At 39.8% G+C, this 15,403-nt stretch overlaps 2 non-coding genes across 2 annotated transcripts; both read left to right on the top strand.

Annotated features, from left to right (window-relative positions):
* Positions 1 to 7,868: 7,868 nt before the first annotated feature.
* On the top strand, positions 7,869 to 8,009 carry LOC140550498 (U4 spliceosomal RNA). The gene has a single exon (XR_011979193.1). It is a non-coding gene; the product is annotated as a U4 spliceosomal RNA (small nuclear RNA).
* A 4,493-nt stretch (positions 8,010 to 12,502) lies between these two features.
* LOC140550487 (U4 spliceosomal RNA) lies at positions 12,503 to 12,643 on the top strand. Its single transcript, XR_011979182.1, has one exon. It is a non-coding gene; the product is annotated as a U4 spliceosomal RNA (small nuclear RNA).
* The last annotated feature ends 2,760 nt before the right edge of the window (positions 12,644 to 15,403 follow it).

Below are 15,403 nucleotides of genomic sequence, written 5' to 3'. Positions count from 1 at the left end.
AATACCACACATATCAGCATATTCTAATCAGCATTTCTTATGCTTTAGCACTGATTATTTATTCAGCTCATTATCAAGTGTTTTGAGTGTCATCAGAGAACACTACAGTATAACTGAAGTCTATTAAATTGCAGCAAAATGATAGCTTCCTTAGCGCTCTCTTTCATTTATTTTTCTTTCATGTATTTCTGCATAATTATGCATCTTTAGTACATTTGTACAAACATTTTAGTAATGATACAATAAAATAATTAAAAAATAATCCGTTTTGGCAAACCCTTAATGATAAATCAGCAATATCTGTGTTCTATACAGTGCAGCATAAGCATCTTCTTAAAAAAATACACAATCAGGATCCAAAATTTACATGATTGAGATACTACCGTATTAAACAATGGAGGCCAAAAAACTGTATCAAAGATGTGGCCTCATTTCAAGAAAAATGGAACGACTGCTCATTCTGCTGATCCAAAGGATTTGAACCTGTCAATCAAAGGACTGACATCATGATTAGGAATGCTCAAAGCCCCAGTCTGCACTGTCACTGTGACAGACAATTGTGGCTTACCAGGGAAAATCTTACTGACAATGTGACTGCTAAGGGAGAAAGGAGACTGACGTCCACTGCACTAGAGAGCCTGCTATTCCCATATTTCACGCTATACAAAAACACTGGAGCAAATATGTAGTATATACGTCATACATATATCCAGATATTGTAGATACCTGCTCATCCAACGTTTCTTCTGAAATCAAAAGCATTAATAAGGAGTTTGCCCACCTTAGCTGCAGTAACAGCCTCTACTCTTCTGAGAAGGCTTGATGTGGAACATTGCTGGGAGGATCTGATTGCATTAACAATTTCTATGTATTTGCTGATTTGAGCATATTGGGTAAAAATAAAATCACAATGTGCAATGTCAAAACCCTTGAACATGCCATATTTTATGTTTAATTTGTTAAAATGTGTTAATTTCAATAAATAAACACATTCATAAATCCACAGTAATTTTTTTTATTAAGGCAGTTGCTTCAGTTTTTATGGTAGGCTTTGCTGACAAATTGGGGTGAACATGCTAAAACAACTGAAACTCTTTATACTTGAATGAAGTACATTGAACTAACACAACCCAAAACCATAATTGGAGATGATGAGGCTTATAATAGCGCAGACGTGTCACACTAAACAGTATGAAAACAGCTATTTGTGCTTACAGACTTCAATACTGACACCAGCCAGCTTATCATTACATAACAGAAAACACAACTAGGAGAAGGTAGACTGTAATGAACAACTCCACAGTGACGGTGAGTGAGAGGGGGAATATTTGGTGCCAGGAGAAAGTTGTGGGTTTTACTCAGGTTGTGCTTTTTTAAGCTTGAATGGGCCAATCACTGTCCATTGGCCAACACACTGTAAACCCACGTTGTTTGAACTCAAATAAAAGAAATCTGTTATATGTTTTGTCCCATGTAAGTTTAAAATCTGCACACTCTAAAACAGAACATTCATCACTTGATGTTGGATTGAATCATTTCTGATTCCTGTTTCATGTAGCTGAGTCAGCTGTGCTGTTTTAATAATATACATTGACCTGTAGGGTTTGTAAGGTTTGTTACTGCAATACAACCATCCATCAGTCCCTGACACTCACCGTCAATGTGTTATCGTGTCTCCAGGGCTTCTCCCTCTTAGCTAACCTGCAACACTCAGTGTAGTGGAGATTTGAATTTAAAATTTAAGATGTTTGCGTGTCCTGCAGAGTTTATGTGCATATAATTTGGATAAATGTTAGAAGTACACACCATTTTAAGTGTCAATTTTAAGTACAATTCAACACATGGTTATGGATAATAAAAAAACTAGTTCATTCAAGTAGTGCACTTATAATTATACATAATTTGTTTGGGTTTGTTGTACAATTAAACTTAATTAATATGAGCTGACGCAACTCAAAGATTCCAGTTGAATATACAATGTAAAGCTTAACCGCACTACTACCTGAATAAATGAAGCTACCATAACTGAAATACTAGACAGTTGGGATAACTGAAGCTCAAACTAACTCTAAAATGAATAGTTGAGATACACACTCAGTTCATTTGTGTAAGATCAGTTTGTCGTCATATTTTGAGTTAAGGGGAATTTATTCAGTTGAATTATACTGGCTGACTGACTGAATTGAGTTGTTCCAGTGAAATATGGAGACCTTTAGAGAGTGCCTTATGTTTGTGCAGTACAACCTTGATGAGTAAACTTACACCTTTCCCATTGGCCCTGGGCACCATATATTTGCATACTTAGCCTGTCTTCCACCCCTCATTCACCATCATTGTGTATTAATTCCTTCCAGGCTACCTTCCCCAATGCTTTTAATTCTATTGCTCGTCTTTAAATTGGATATGTTGTTATGTGAAGTGACTGTTCATGTGCTTGCCTGGAGTTAAGCTAAAATTCTGCTTCATCATGCAGTTCTTGCTTAAAATGCACCTGTTTTGTCTCATGTTGTTCATTACAATGAGTGTTCAGGCTTTCTGGCTGAGTCCTACTAGTGGTAAAATCAATCAACTGTGCTGGTCTGTGGACTCAGTTACTTTCCCTTGCGATCCAGACCTCTGTATTAGTAATATCAGTTTAAACAGAGTAAGTACAATTCACTTACATGTAACACTTAATAAGTGTATTGTTGGTGCTCAGTCCAGAGTGTTAATTCAACACAAATGAGTTAAGTTATTATTCATTTGAATGGTTTAAGGCAATCTGTTTCCTCAAACCATTTGAGTTCAGATAACTCAACAGGTTTTACAGTGTACAAAATGACCACAAATGTTTAGCAAACTGGAAACAGTGGAGTAATATGTGGGAACACTGTTTTATGTAAAACTGACTTCTTTTAAGTAAAAAAAAGGTACCTCCATAGAGGATATATCCAGTTTTACATACAACACACTGTGAACCCTAAGTGTCGCTTAACAAACCTTTACATTTTTGAACATTTTGAACACTTCCAGAACTACACATTGTTATAACCACTGAAAGGCCTGGATTTAATGCGTTAACTCACACAAATCTGTACTTTCACCCATAGTTTTGCTTCTTAGTTCATTAATAGGTTAATCTTCTCTACCAAACACTGAAAATGCACCCCTGTATTAGCTCATAAGTTCTCCACAGAAGGATAATCTACAACAAAGAGCACAGCAACTTGCTTTTCCAGCCTTCAGTAGTAAGATCAGACAACTAACCATTGTGCAAAAGATTCACATCTGCATAAGAGGTGGCAACCCTGGAGATACAGCAACACATTAAAAGTTAGTGTCAGTGACTGGAGGACACATCTGTATGCAAACAGATAGTGCCAGGGGCCAAATGGGAAAGATGTAGGTTTTACTCAGAGGTTGTACTGCAGTAAGAGATCCTACAGGTCAGTGTATACTGTTCAAACAGCACAGCTGACTCAGCTACAAGGAACCTGTTCAGAAATCATTCAATCTAACACCAGTTTCAGAGTGTGCAGTACTTCAACTTTCATTGGCCAAGATTCCAATTGAATTGACTAAATTACCACAAGTGTTTATGATGTTTAATCTCAAAATAGCTGCGTTACGTGTGATAGCACACACTTTTACATCCAACAGACTTCATTCAAGTTGTAAAAAACTTGCTTGTGTTATGACAGTGCAGTAATTGTGTGTTAAAGTACATTAATTCTCACTTAGAAACCTACATCATTTTTAATTCAATGTTTAATTCAATAGTTCAAAGATTTTGGAAACTCAATGAAATTAATGGATAAATAAATAACAATAATAAAAATAATTACCCATACATAGCCAAGATTAGATCACCATATTATGGAAGTCTTGTTCATAATACAGATGTTTACAACTCCCTACCAACTAGCTGAAACCTATAGGTAGAAAATTGCACATTGGCTTGCTATTTGTTTAGATTTAGAAAAATATGTTTTAAAAAAAGCGTTAACTAAGTGGTTACCTTTGTTGTATGAAACGTATGTATAAAGTCTGATGAGCAGAGTGAGGAGAATGGAGAGATGTATGTGAGAGTGAACAGATGCACTTGACTATTCAGATGCCTAAAACTATTCTATGTGACTTCTAAGCGTAATCTAGCAGAAACGCCTCCAATACTCAGATGCCCCCGGAGAACTTAATGAACAGGATAAGGTGTGGTACATTAGGTCTGGAGTTTTAGGGCCACACATCTTTTTTCTTAGCATACCTCTGGTGCTCATTCTTTCTGCATGGGTAAATCTTCACTATAACTTTACGTTCAGACTGCCTTATGAACATGACAAGATTCTTTACCGGTGAACCAAATTGGTTGCAGACTGCAGGCATCTGCACTTGAAAAAGCATGCACTGAGCTCTTTGGGAGCTTTTTATTTCCTATATCATTCTTGTATAATAACATATTACCCTAAAAAACGGTTCTGAGTGGCTGTTTGTTTAAAGTGAGGACAACATAAATTGCTTTATCATCAAGACCTGAATGTGTTTTATTTTTACCCTAAATAAATCTTCCTCACACAAGGCATGTTCCTGGCATGGCCATGCCCACAATTTCATTGGCTCTGGCGGTTTGGGACTTGAAAGTGCATTGTGGGCAGTGCAAGCTTGAATAGTCAAACACACACCTTTCCCATTGGTTTCTGGCACCACCTATGTGAACAACAGGCATGTCTTCCCCCCTCACTCACCATCATCATGTGTTCATTCCCCTTAATTATGCAGTTATGATTTGTCTGAGGGCTTCTTGGCTGCTTGGAATGCAAGCTTTTAGCATCTGTGGACGTGACTGTTTTTGACATTTTATTAATATATATAATTGTGATCTGTGGCTTTGAGAAGGATGTATACTAGATGATTGCTTTTCTTATTAGTATTTATGCAATGAATGGCTTTGTTTTGAGTTAATTTTGCCAGATTTACTAGTGTTAATTGCAAAGTTTTGCATAGTTCGCATATTAAAAAAACAAAACAAAAAAAAAAACAGTTCATGTTGTGTGGAACCACTGCTCATGATTAAATTATGTTTGTTTAAAGAGTACATAGAAGGCATTATAGAGGCCACACTTTTTATACATACACATACATTTATACATTTCAGCATGTTGTATTCATTCTCAGCATGGCTTGTACAAAGGGAAAGAACTGTGAAACTCTGAATTAGGTCTACATCAGTACATAATGCTTGTACCATCTGATTTCCCTAAGAATGTGTAGTGATGTGCAAGTGCAGCAATTAACCTTAATCTACTGTAACTCAAACTTTCATTAGTTTAAACCTTTTTGTCTTCTAACCTTGTTGTTTTTGCTGAGAGGAGAAACAACCTGTTCATAAGACACACATTAAAAAAACAGCTCTAAAAAATAAAAGCCAAACCCTAAATCCTGGGCTGGGGTCTGTGGGCCAATTTAAATGTTGGTAAAAGGCAAAAGAAACATATGGGATATGGAACTCCCTCCCTCACTACGCTCATCTCTCAGCAAACCTACTCCTGGAGACCTACCTTCCTGCAGGTACACACCCCATTCAGCCAAATGAGGATCTCTAAAAATAAAAAAAATAAAAAACTAGTTGGTTTAGGGTGTATCTAAAATCTGTTGAAGCGTTTCTGTCAATTCTACTCTAGTTTATAAAGTAGATTAGAGAATCTAGGAACCTTTAATTAATAGTTCATCATTGTTTCTCTGGGGTATGAATGATCTTTTTTTCATATCCGCTCTCCTACATGGGATATACAAGAGAACCCACCATTTAAGTTAGGCAGATGTGTGTCGGCCTTCTTAATCATGCAATGGATTCAAGAAAACAGCCACTTGTCTACACCTGCCCATATCTACAGTCAGAGGAATCAGGAAGTTTAAACAACTGGAACAGTGGCAAACAAGCCTGAACAGGGACACACACTTATCTTGCCACCACGCACAGTGAGGAGGATGGTAAGAGAAGTAAAAAGTTCTTATAGCTCACCATCAGGCGCTATCTACATGTCAACAAGCTGTTTGGGAGGCGTGCACTTACCAGCATAAACGGAAACGTCTGGAGTTCGCTAAGCGGGACTGGGAACGTGTGCTTTGGTCAGATGAGACCATGATAGAGCTTTTGGCGACAGTGGGTCTGGCGTAACACAAAAGATGAGTATGCGGAAAAGCACCTCATGCCCACTGTGAAGTATGGGGGAGGATCGGTGATGCTGTGGGCCTGTTTCTCTGCCAAAAGCCCCAGTAACCTCGTTAGGGTGCATTTCATCATGAACTCTTCATGAGTTCAGCCTCTGCCTGAAAGCTGACGATGGGTCACTGGGCTTTTCAACAAGGTGATGACCTTAACCATGTGGCCAAACCGGCACAAAAATGGTTCTCCAGACACAAAATCAAGCTCCTCCCATGGCCATCTCAGTCCCCAGACATCAACCAGATTGAAAACCTGTAGGGATGAGCTGAAGAGAAGAGTGCATAGGAAAGGACCCAGGACTCTGGACAACTTAGAGAGATTGTGTAAAGATGAATGATCCTTCTGTCTGTATTCCCCCATCTTGTGGAATGTTATAGAAGATTGAGAGCTGGTCAGCTTTTAGCCTAGCTCCTGCTTGCTTCCCAGGGTTTGGCTTTTTTAAATCTCACTGTTAAAAAAGTGAGCTGGTTCCTTTTCTTCTGGCGTGTGTTTAGCTCCAGTTTCGGAGCCAGCTGAGGTTGTCCAAGTTGAGCAGGCGATGGAGAGAAAGGATGGTAAAAGCTAGCATTAGCTTTTAGCCTAGTGCTTTTGCTTTATTGAATGACGATGTTTAATTTGAGGTTCTTCTTTATTTAATACCAATATGTAGCAGAAATGCTGTCATGAGGCCTGGTTTGCGTAACCCATACTCCAATAACTAGAGAGTTTGATGGCCAAGGAGTGCTATAGATAACAGCCAAGTAATGCCAGGTAAAATTCCCAAACTTCCAATAGCCAGTCTGCAAAGGTCATCCTCTGAGAGATTTGAGATGGAGAAGAGGCAGGATGATATAATGAATGATTTTGCAACAAAGAAGGCAAGAAAGATCAAGATGTCAGTTGTGTGATTGTGTTGTTGTTAGATTCGTTTGAAGGTCAGTAGTGTAATAATGAGGTTTCCTGCTTTAAAAGTGAATTATTCTATTTGAAATATATAATTAAGCTACTTTCTTGTTTCTTGACAGATGCTGCAACAAAAAATAGTGTAGAATGGTGCTTTTTAATTCACTTGTGCCCCAGCCACTCCATTTACAAGAGGTTTAGAGGTTTTCCTACTATTTACCTTATAATCATTCAACCACACATGCGGTGAACTAGAAACTGGGGTGAACTCATAGATAAGGAGGCGAGATAAGCAGGCTCTGTCAGAAGCAGCTCCCAGTCAGGAGATCTGTGCAGTTCTGCCGCCCTCTAGCGGCGACTCGCTGCCTGGGACTCTGTGCTCTTCACTCCGGCAGAAGAAGAGTCGCTCGAGCTGATCCGCTCCGTGCAGTAAAACACACTTTTATTAAGGAGTGTTTTACTTTGTTTATTAAGGAGCTCATTCAGACTGATCCATCGATGCAGATGATCCATCGAGCAGTTTCACAGCACAGCCTCTTCCTCATTGGCCAGCCTCTGTCTGTCCCCGCCCTTTGTATCTCCCACAATGCATCCGGGCTGTTTTAGAGACGTATTTTAAGTGATTTCGGTGATAAGGCGATAAAGGAAACGCGCTCGATATAAAAGTCGTGTGTCCTAAAGCTCATATTGCTCCTCATGTCTTTCAGGGCAGGTCGTGAGTGTTTACCGTCAGCGGGAGGTTTAGGGGGTTTGGGCTGCACCCCGGCGCCGCCACTTCCTCCTCAGCTTTGCGCAGTGGCAGTATCGTAGCCAATGAGGTTTATCCGAGGCGCGATTATTGCTAGTTGAAAACTTTACCCAATACCCCGCCTTGACGACTTGAAATATAGTCGGCGATGGCAATTTTTGACGGTCTCTAAGGAGACTGATCTACTCTGGTGAAAGAAAGATATGATGAGCAATAATCATAAACGCTCTCCGCTAAACCAGTCTGGAGGTTAACGTTACAGTAGTGTAGTAATTCAGCGTTCAGATTACTCTGAGTTCGAGAGTCGATTCTAGAAAACGGATCATCTGCATTTAACCACACCTAGTAGAAATGATCCAGCCGGTCTCTAACGTGTCGATTCTGTTGTGTTCTGAGCCGGTTCTTACGTCATCACGCTCCGGATTCGGCTCACTTATAATCCGAATCGCTCTCGCCTCCGCTAATCCTGCATATTTACATATCTATTTAAAATATATAAAATTGTATTACATATAGAATTAAACATATAGAATGTATTAATAATGGGTGTGTCCCAATACTTTTGTACATATGAATATACATCATCTATGAAATGTTCTGATTTAAGTACACCGATAACTGTTATTAACCACAGTGCTCATCACATCCTAAATGTTTTTGGGCCCTTTTCCTTTTATTTATATTTTAAAACGGTAAAAAAGGAAATATTGCTTATCACAATAAAGAAATTGGACCACCTTAACTTTACACCTTTTGGAAATCAGGTCATCCTTTTCTTTTACAAAATGATCAGAGTGTTTTAGGCACTTTTCCCGCAGTTCTCGTGAGTGTTATCCTGCTTACTTCTGGCATGCTACACCCAGAGTAAGTACTCTACCAGAATCAGTACTTTACTTATCCCAGGTCAGTGGAGCATCAGCATGATATTGAAGCTATTATTTTAAGCTACAACTGCTACACAATGCTGCTAACACCAGCAACTAATACAAACTATGTCTGACAGCAAACATCACACTGTCTTCAGAACTGCTGAAGATGAAAGCCCTATGGCTGGTACAGCAAGATCACTTTACAGTTCCCCAACCTACACATCATCACACATCTGTGAACAGACCTCAAAGGAGTTTACAGCATTTACAAGCTGTGATACTTGCTTAAGAGGGTGTTATACTGTCCATGCTGGGCGCCCAAACATCTGCTTCAGGTCATGTTTCTATTTTGAAACTGTAAATGATGGAATTCAAAAGTGAAGCTGCTATTATAGAAATATAAAAGTAATGGGTCAGATATTATTATTATTTTTTTTACATTTACATTTACAGCATTTGACAGTGCTCTTATTCAGAAGGATGTACATCATGTTACACAAGTAGGCAAATGTAGAGTCAGGAGTACCTACGTTTTAGCCATGTGAGGAGCGCTACACTGTGGTCCTGTGGGGTCTTACTAGCGCTGTGTGTCTATCACCTACACGTAACTGTGATGATGTATTGGGGTCGGTCTGATTGTGCGGTGGGTTCATTAGTGGGGGCAGTTTGGAGCTAGATTCAGGATATAATAAAATAACCTCCAGAAACGTTTTAAATGACCGCAGTCCTACATTTCTGGAATGTACTCGAGTTGTATAGCCCCAGAACTAGAAGATCTACTGTCGAGTAGTCCCCCGAATAATCCACCATGATAAGACCTACTCGCGCATTTGTTGACTCTGGGAATCAAGGGTAATCACTGATACCACACAAGTGAAAGTTTACCTCGGAAACAAAGTTTATTCACTCAGAGATCTCTGGGAACAGCATTCACTCCGTGGAGCAAAAGAGTTCAAAGAGTATAACACATACATGAGTTTTTATGGACCCAAAACCCCTCCCTGTAATATGGTGTGAGGACAGTTGTCCCAACCCCCAGGACAGGTCTCAAAATGGTTTTCTGCCAAATTTCGTGTTGAAGGTACATCGTGCATGCCTTCACGTACATCTGTATCAAATTTGTACCCTTGTGAGAAGAACTCATGTACCAGCTCCTCCATTTACTGGCAATACTTGGGTTATGCAACTGAAGACAGTTAGGCCTTTCAAACACCACTGATCAGTACAAATTATATCATTTTATAATTTCTTAGCCTAATCAAAGACAATCTATAGTAAATACACAACTAATCAGAAACATTATACATTTAGTACACAGCAATCATTTTTGTAACAATCATTTTTGTAACACTACCTTACGTTTGGGAGGACTGGCGATAAACAAGCTGCTGAGAGCGATCAGCTAAATCTCGCTGCCTCTGTTGGCTGTTCATTTCCCTGCACTGCACTCTCAGGAGGGCTAGAACTGCGCATGCGTGTGCGATGATTAGGTTCCCCCTCTGGATCTAATGAAGTGGTATAGCATCCAGTAACACGTTCATTTCTGTCGCCTTAAGACGTAGCAGGTCAATGTCCGTCGTGTTAACAGGGACGCAGCACTGGAGGTGAAGAGAAGAAGGATGGAAAGGCCACATCAAGGCCTTTGCCAAAAATCGTAGCTAAAAACAGAAAAAACAAGTAGATCCAGCGCTGAGCTTGTATTTTATTACTGAGTCAATTAGACTTCATAAACTGTAAAATCTACGATGATTACAGCAGCTGACTACTGACCGGATATGTTCCTGAGGCGTTTTGTCCCCTGGCTGCGAGCTTCGTCTACAGACATGCCAAAAACACACCTCCCTGACACACGTGGAAGTCCACGACTTTATTAAGTAATCCGCCTCAATTACACAGTCTTAAACAACAGCAACAGCTCAAAGTCAGAAATCCCGGCCTTCTCCTGTACCATAGACGAGAAAACTAAATAAGCACCAGAAACAGCTTCGACACACACACACACACATACACAGAGAGACACGCTGACAACAGCTCATTGACAGAGCCCTGAAATCAGCTAATCGGGTGGAGTTTCCCCGCTTGAAAACAGCCAGATGATACCTGCTCATCGAGTTTGTAAGTCGCAAAGTGGGTAAAGCAAAGAACCAGTGAAATCAGGGCATCGCTCCTGCCAAGGCAGCCGACACAAGGCCCACACGACGGCCCTTTGTGAGCAAGTGGCGCCGAGTGGATGTCATGAAAACACACAATAAAAGAGCAGGGACACAATACAACCTGGTTTTACATCCCATCAATGAGATTTACTCATTTACATGAACGATCCTCTTCATTACAGTTCTCCTATGTCTCGTATGAACAAGCAGTTACAAGCAGGGGAGCATGTGAATGCGAGTAGAAGATGTACAGGAAAAAATGAATGATGCTCAGATTGCACAGATAAAATGATATCACTAGTGCTTATATAGAAAAGGCTTTAAGGGCTGGGGAGATAGAGGGTGGCCAGGCCTTACATGTATATCCTCTTTATTGGAGAACACTAGACCTGTAACTCATGGACGAGCTTGACAAGCTAACCTAACTTTGGCATATTCCCACCCCATGTGCAAGAGGTTTACATGCTTTCCTGGTATACAATGAATTATTCAGGTGGGTAAACGATCATGTAATATACTGTATAGCATACTATATAATATAGTACATCATTTTGATATACTGTCATACTTCTGTATAGATCTATTACCTTTACTAAAGAACCCCAGAAGAATCTGTTTTAACGACTTAAGAAACTTTTTTTATTTCATTGTATACTTATTAAAGATATGAACGAGTACTTTAAATAGGCTCCACATTTTAAATCTAGTGTAGTTTAATGGGAAAATGTACTTGCATTTTTTGTTTTATTGTAATTAAATATGCAAATCTTTCGATTAGCTGTTTAGCGGTTCTTCATCCTGATTGGTGCCTTTGCGGTCCTTTAGATACCCCCCAGTATTCTGCCCAATCAGCAGGTGCTTTACATGACCGTTTCTCCCATCAAACGCAGTCAGGTATAAATGAACAGTGTGTTCTCTAAAGTAGACTGTTACTGATCACTGTTCAGTCACATGCTAATGTTACAATGTGGTGGTTGTGTCAGAAGTAGTGTTTTATCGGGCCGGTATATTTACCCTGTGAAGTAATTATTAGTTTCCTACTCAGGTAATTAGATGATCAATCAGTACTTATTGCTTTAAATGAGCATCACGTGTTCTGGCTAGTCTGGTCTCCTCTATTAAGCGAGAACAGACCTGGCTGTGGGAGGCGAGATAAGCAGGCTCTGTCAGAAGCAGCTCCCAGTCAGGAGATCTGTGCAGTTCTGCCGCCCTCTAGCGGCGACTCGCTGCCTGGGACTCTGTGCTCTTCACTCCGGCAGAAGAAGAGTCGCTCGAGCTGATCCGCTCCGTGCAGTAAAACACACTTTTATTAAGGAGTGTTTTACTTTGTTTATTAAGGAGCTTATTCAGACTGATCCATCGATGCAGATGATCCATCGAGCAGTTTCACAGCACAGCCTCTTCCTCATTGGCCAGCCTCTGTCTGTCCCCGCCCTTTGTATCTCCCACAATGCATCCGGGCTGTTTTAGAGACGTATTTTAAGTGATTTCGGTGATAAGGCGATAAAGGAAACGCGCTCGATATAAAAGTCGTGTGTCCTAAAGCTCATATTGCTCCTCATGTCTTTCAGGGCAGGTCGTGAGTGTTTACCGTCAGCGGGAGGTTTAGGGGGTTTGGGCTGCACCCCGGCGCCGCCACTTCCTCCTCAGCTTTGCGCAGTGGCAGTATCGTAGCCAATGAGGTTTATCCGAGGCGCGATTATTGCTAGTTGAAAACTTTACCCAATACCCCGCCTTGACGACTTGAAATATAGTCGGCAATGGCAATTTTTGACGGTCTCTAAGGAGACTGATCTACTCTGGTGAAAGAAAGATATGATGAGCAATAATCATAAACGCCTTCCGCTAAACCAGTCTGGAAGTTAACGTTACAGTAGTGTAGTAATTCAGCGTTCAGATTACTCTGAGTTCGAGAGTCGATTCTAGAAAACGGATCATCTGCATTTAACGACACCTAGTAGAAATGATCCAGCCGGTCTCTAACGTGTCGATTCTGTTGTGTTCTGAGCCGGTTCTTACGTCATCACGCTCCGGATTCGGCTCACTTCTAATCCGAATCGCTCTCGCCTCCGCTAATCCTGCAAATTTACATATCTATTTAAAATATATAAAATTGCTCCCTTCATGTGTCCATTTCTGTGAGAAGCTGACGAAGGAATTACATTAACAGCAGAGAAATATGAAAATGCATACCACCAAAGCCGGTTTACGGAGAGACTGGCCACTTCCGAGTTCCCCCGTTTGATCCCAAAAAAGACCGGCAGAGGGAGCCGAGCCCGCGAGCGAGTCCTCGATGAGCGGGATGAACGAAGCTAAACAGCTAAAATTGAGAGTTAAAATAGTGTCTAAGCACCAATCCAGGGTCTTCTGCTCAGTTTGGAAAGCACAGTGCTGTATTTCACTGATAAAGGAGAGAAAACGTAGCTGTATTTTTCCCGTTTTCCCACAGCAAACGATAGAGGTTTTGGGCGATAGAGATGCTAGCAGTAGTGCTGCTGACTGCTCGGTGAGCCGCCGCTGCAGTCACGGCCTCTTGGTTTGGTGGTTATTATGGTCAGTCTGTTGTGTCCTGCCAGTTAATGCCATGTTAATGTTTAATAAGACTACCATTGCAACATGTACATTATAAAAATATATATATATATAAAATATGATTTAATATTTAATGTAAGCTAGCCCATTTTGACCCCTAAATTGAGTCCTAGCACCCATAAATATTTTTATTTTGACGTTAATTTATCTGTGATAAGCTAAATAGATGTTAAAACCATAGTGAGTGTGAATACAGCGGTCCCCTTCCTCCCCTTGCCAAAATGGTATGATCCAGCTTCTCTTTCTCTCAGTGCAGCATCGCGCAAACACACGGTTTTATTTGACTGCTGTCGTGTGTGTGTGTGTGTGTGTGTGTGTGTGTGTGTGTGTAGTACGTTTTGCACTTTGAGTGTAGTCTGGAGTATTTTTGGACTTTATCACTGAGAACCAACGCATTGCAGTCATTATCAGCAGTCCATATTTCTGCTGCACTCTTTATTTTGTTGTTGTTAGCTAGGAGTGACTATCTGAGTTAATATATATATATATATATATATATATATATATATATATATATTTATCAGACTAATGATGCAGGTGGTTTGTTTACTGTTTATAAAGGAGTGAGAGAAGCTGTAGCTGCTGTGCCATTGGTTGACCTGTGTTATTAAAGCCAAGGTGCTAGAGCAGTGCTGTCTGTATGTGTATTAGATAATCAATACTACAGAATGATAAGATATGAAGAGATGATACCATAAAGTTACTCTGTGTGTGTGTTTGTGCGTGTGTGTGTGTGTGTGTGTGTGTGTGTTAGGGTGGCATCTTTCTGAAATGAAAATAAGGGACGCCCACGACGGCTCCCTCAGGTCCATGACCACCACAGGCCTACAAACATCTTTAAACATCTAGGAAAGGTATTTATATTAATGAATAAATGTTTTCTCTTAACTAATTTTATTTATTTATTACTATTATTCCATTAGTATGATTGTTTTTTTTAAACGGCCATATATAATATGTATATCGGCTAATACTACTGAATATTAAATAAATGATTATTCATTCGACTTTAAAAACTTAACATCCTAAACAATCAATCAAATCACCATAGTCTAATATAAGCTATGCCCATTTTCGCCTTGTAATCATCTCAACTGATGCTGCCAGCCAAGGATGTGCCTCTTCCCACTCACATCTGTATTGGACATTTATGGAAAAGCGGAACTAAATTGGTTCAATACGGGACGCAACCCTAGTGTATGTGTGGTCAGCCAGTCAGCAATGGATATTCGATTCTTTTTCCAGGAAAAAGAGGCAGGTTCAGGTGAGAGAGTAAGGCCAGCATGATCTTGATCACATGAATCTGTTGATAATCATAATACTATTGATAACTGACTATTAGACTTGGTGTGTCTGATCTAAATTATTCTAATTATTCTATTTAAAATATATCATGACTAACTCACCCCAAGTCTCATGCCCTGAATTTCTCTCATCCTCATCTGGTCCCCCTAGCCCACAGAAGTTCAATATTTAATGAGAAAAATTTGTTCAATTGATATAGATCTATTTATTTTTCTCTTAGATGAAATACTCAGTGTTTACTTATACTTATAACCCAGTCATTTCAGACTTGCTCAGGAGCTGACAAACCCTGAATACATTCTGATGTAGTAACCCTCCTCTCTACAAGTTCTCTGTTACACATTTTAGGTAGTACTACACACTAACTGTAATAATGTAGGTTATTATTAAAATATATTATTAAAATATTATCACACTAAGCAACTTTCTGTCAGTGGGAGGTTATGAGCATTACTTTATAAAATGCAGAAACAAAAGTTGCTGACATTAACAACAATCATCTGACCTGTGCTTTATTATACGAGCAGTTTCAGTCGAAACTCTTTTTTAAACGTGAATGTTTAGTGGTTTTTGAAATGGAAATAGCCGAGCTGTTCATCAAACTGCCTTATTGTGTGTTTGTTTTCTTTTGCACGCGAGGCAGGTCCTGGCA

This window comes from Salminus brasiliensis, chromosome 2, assembly GCF_030463535.1.
Source record: "Salminus brasiliensis chromosome 2, fSalBra1.hap2, whole genome shotgun sequence".
Classification (NCBI taxonomy): Eukaryota; Metazoa; Chordata; class Actinopteri; order Characiformes; family Bryconidae; genus Salminus; species Salminus brasiliensis.
Note: the sequence above shows the minus strand (reverse complement) of the source record. Positions and strands in the feature narration are given on the sequence as shown.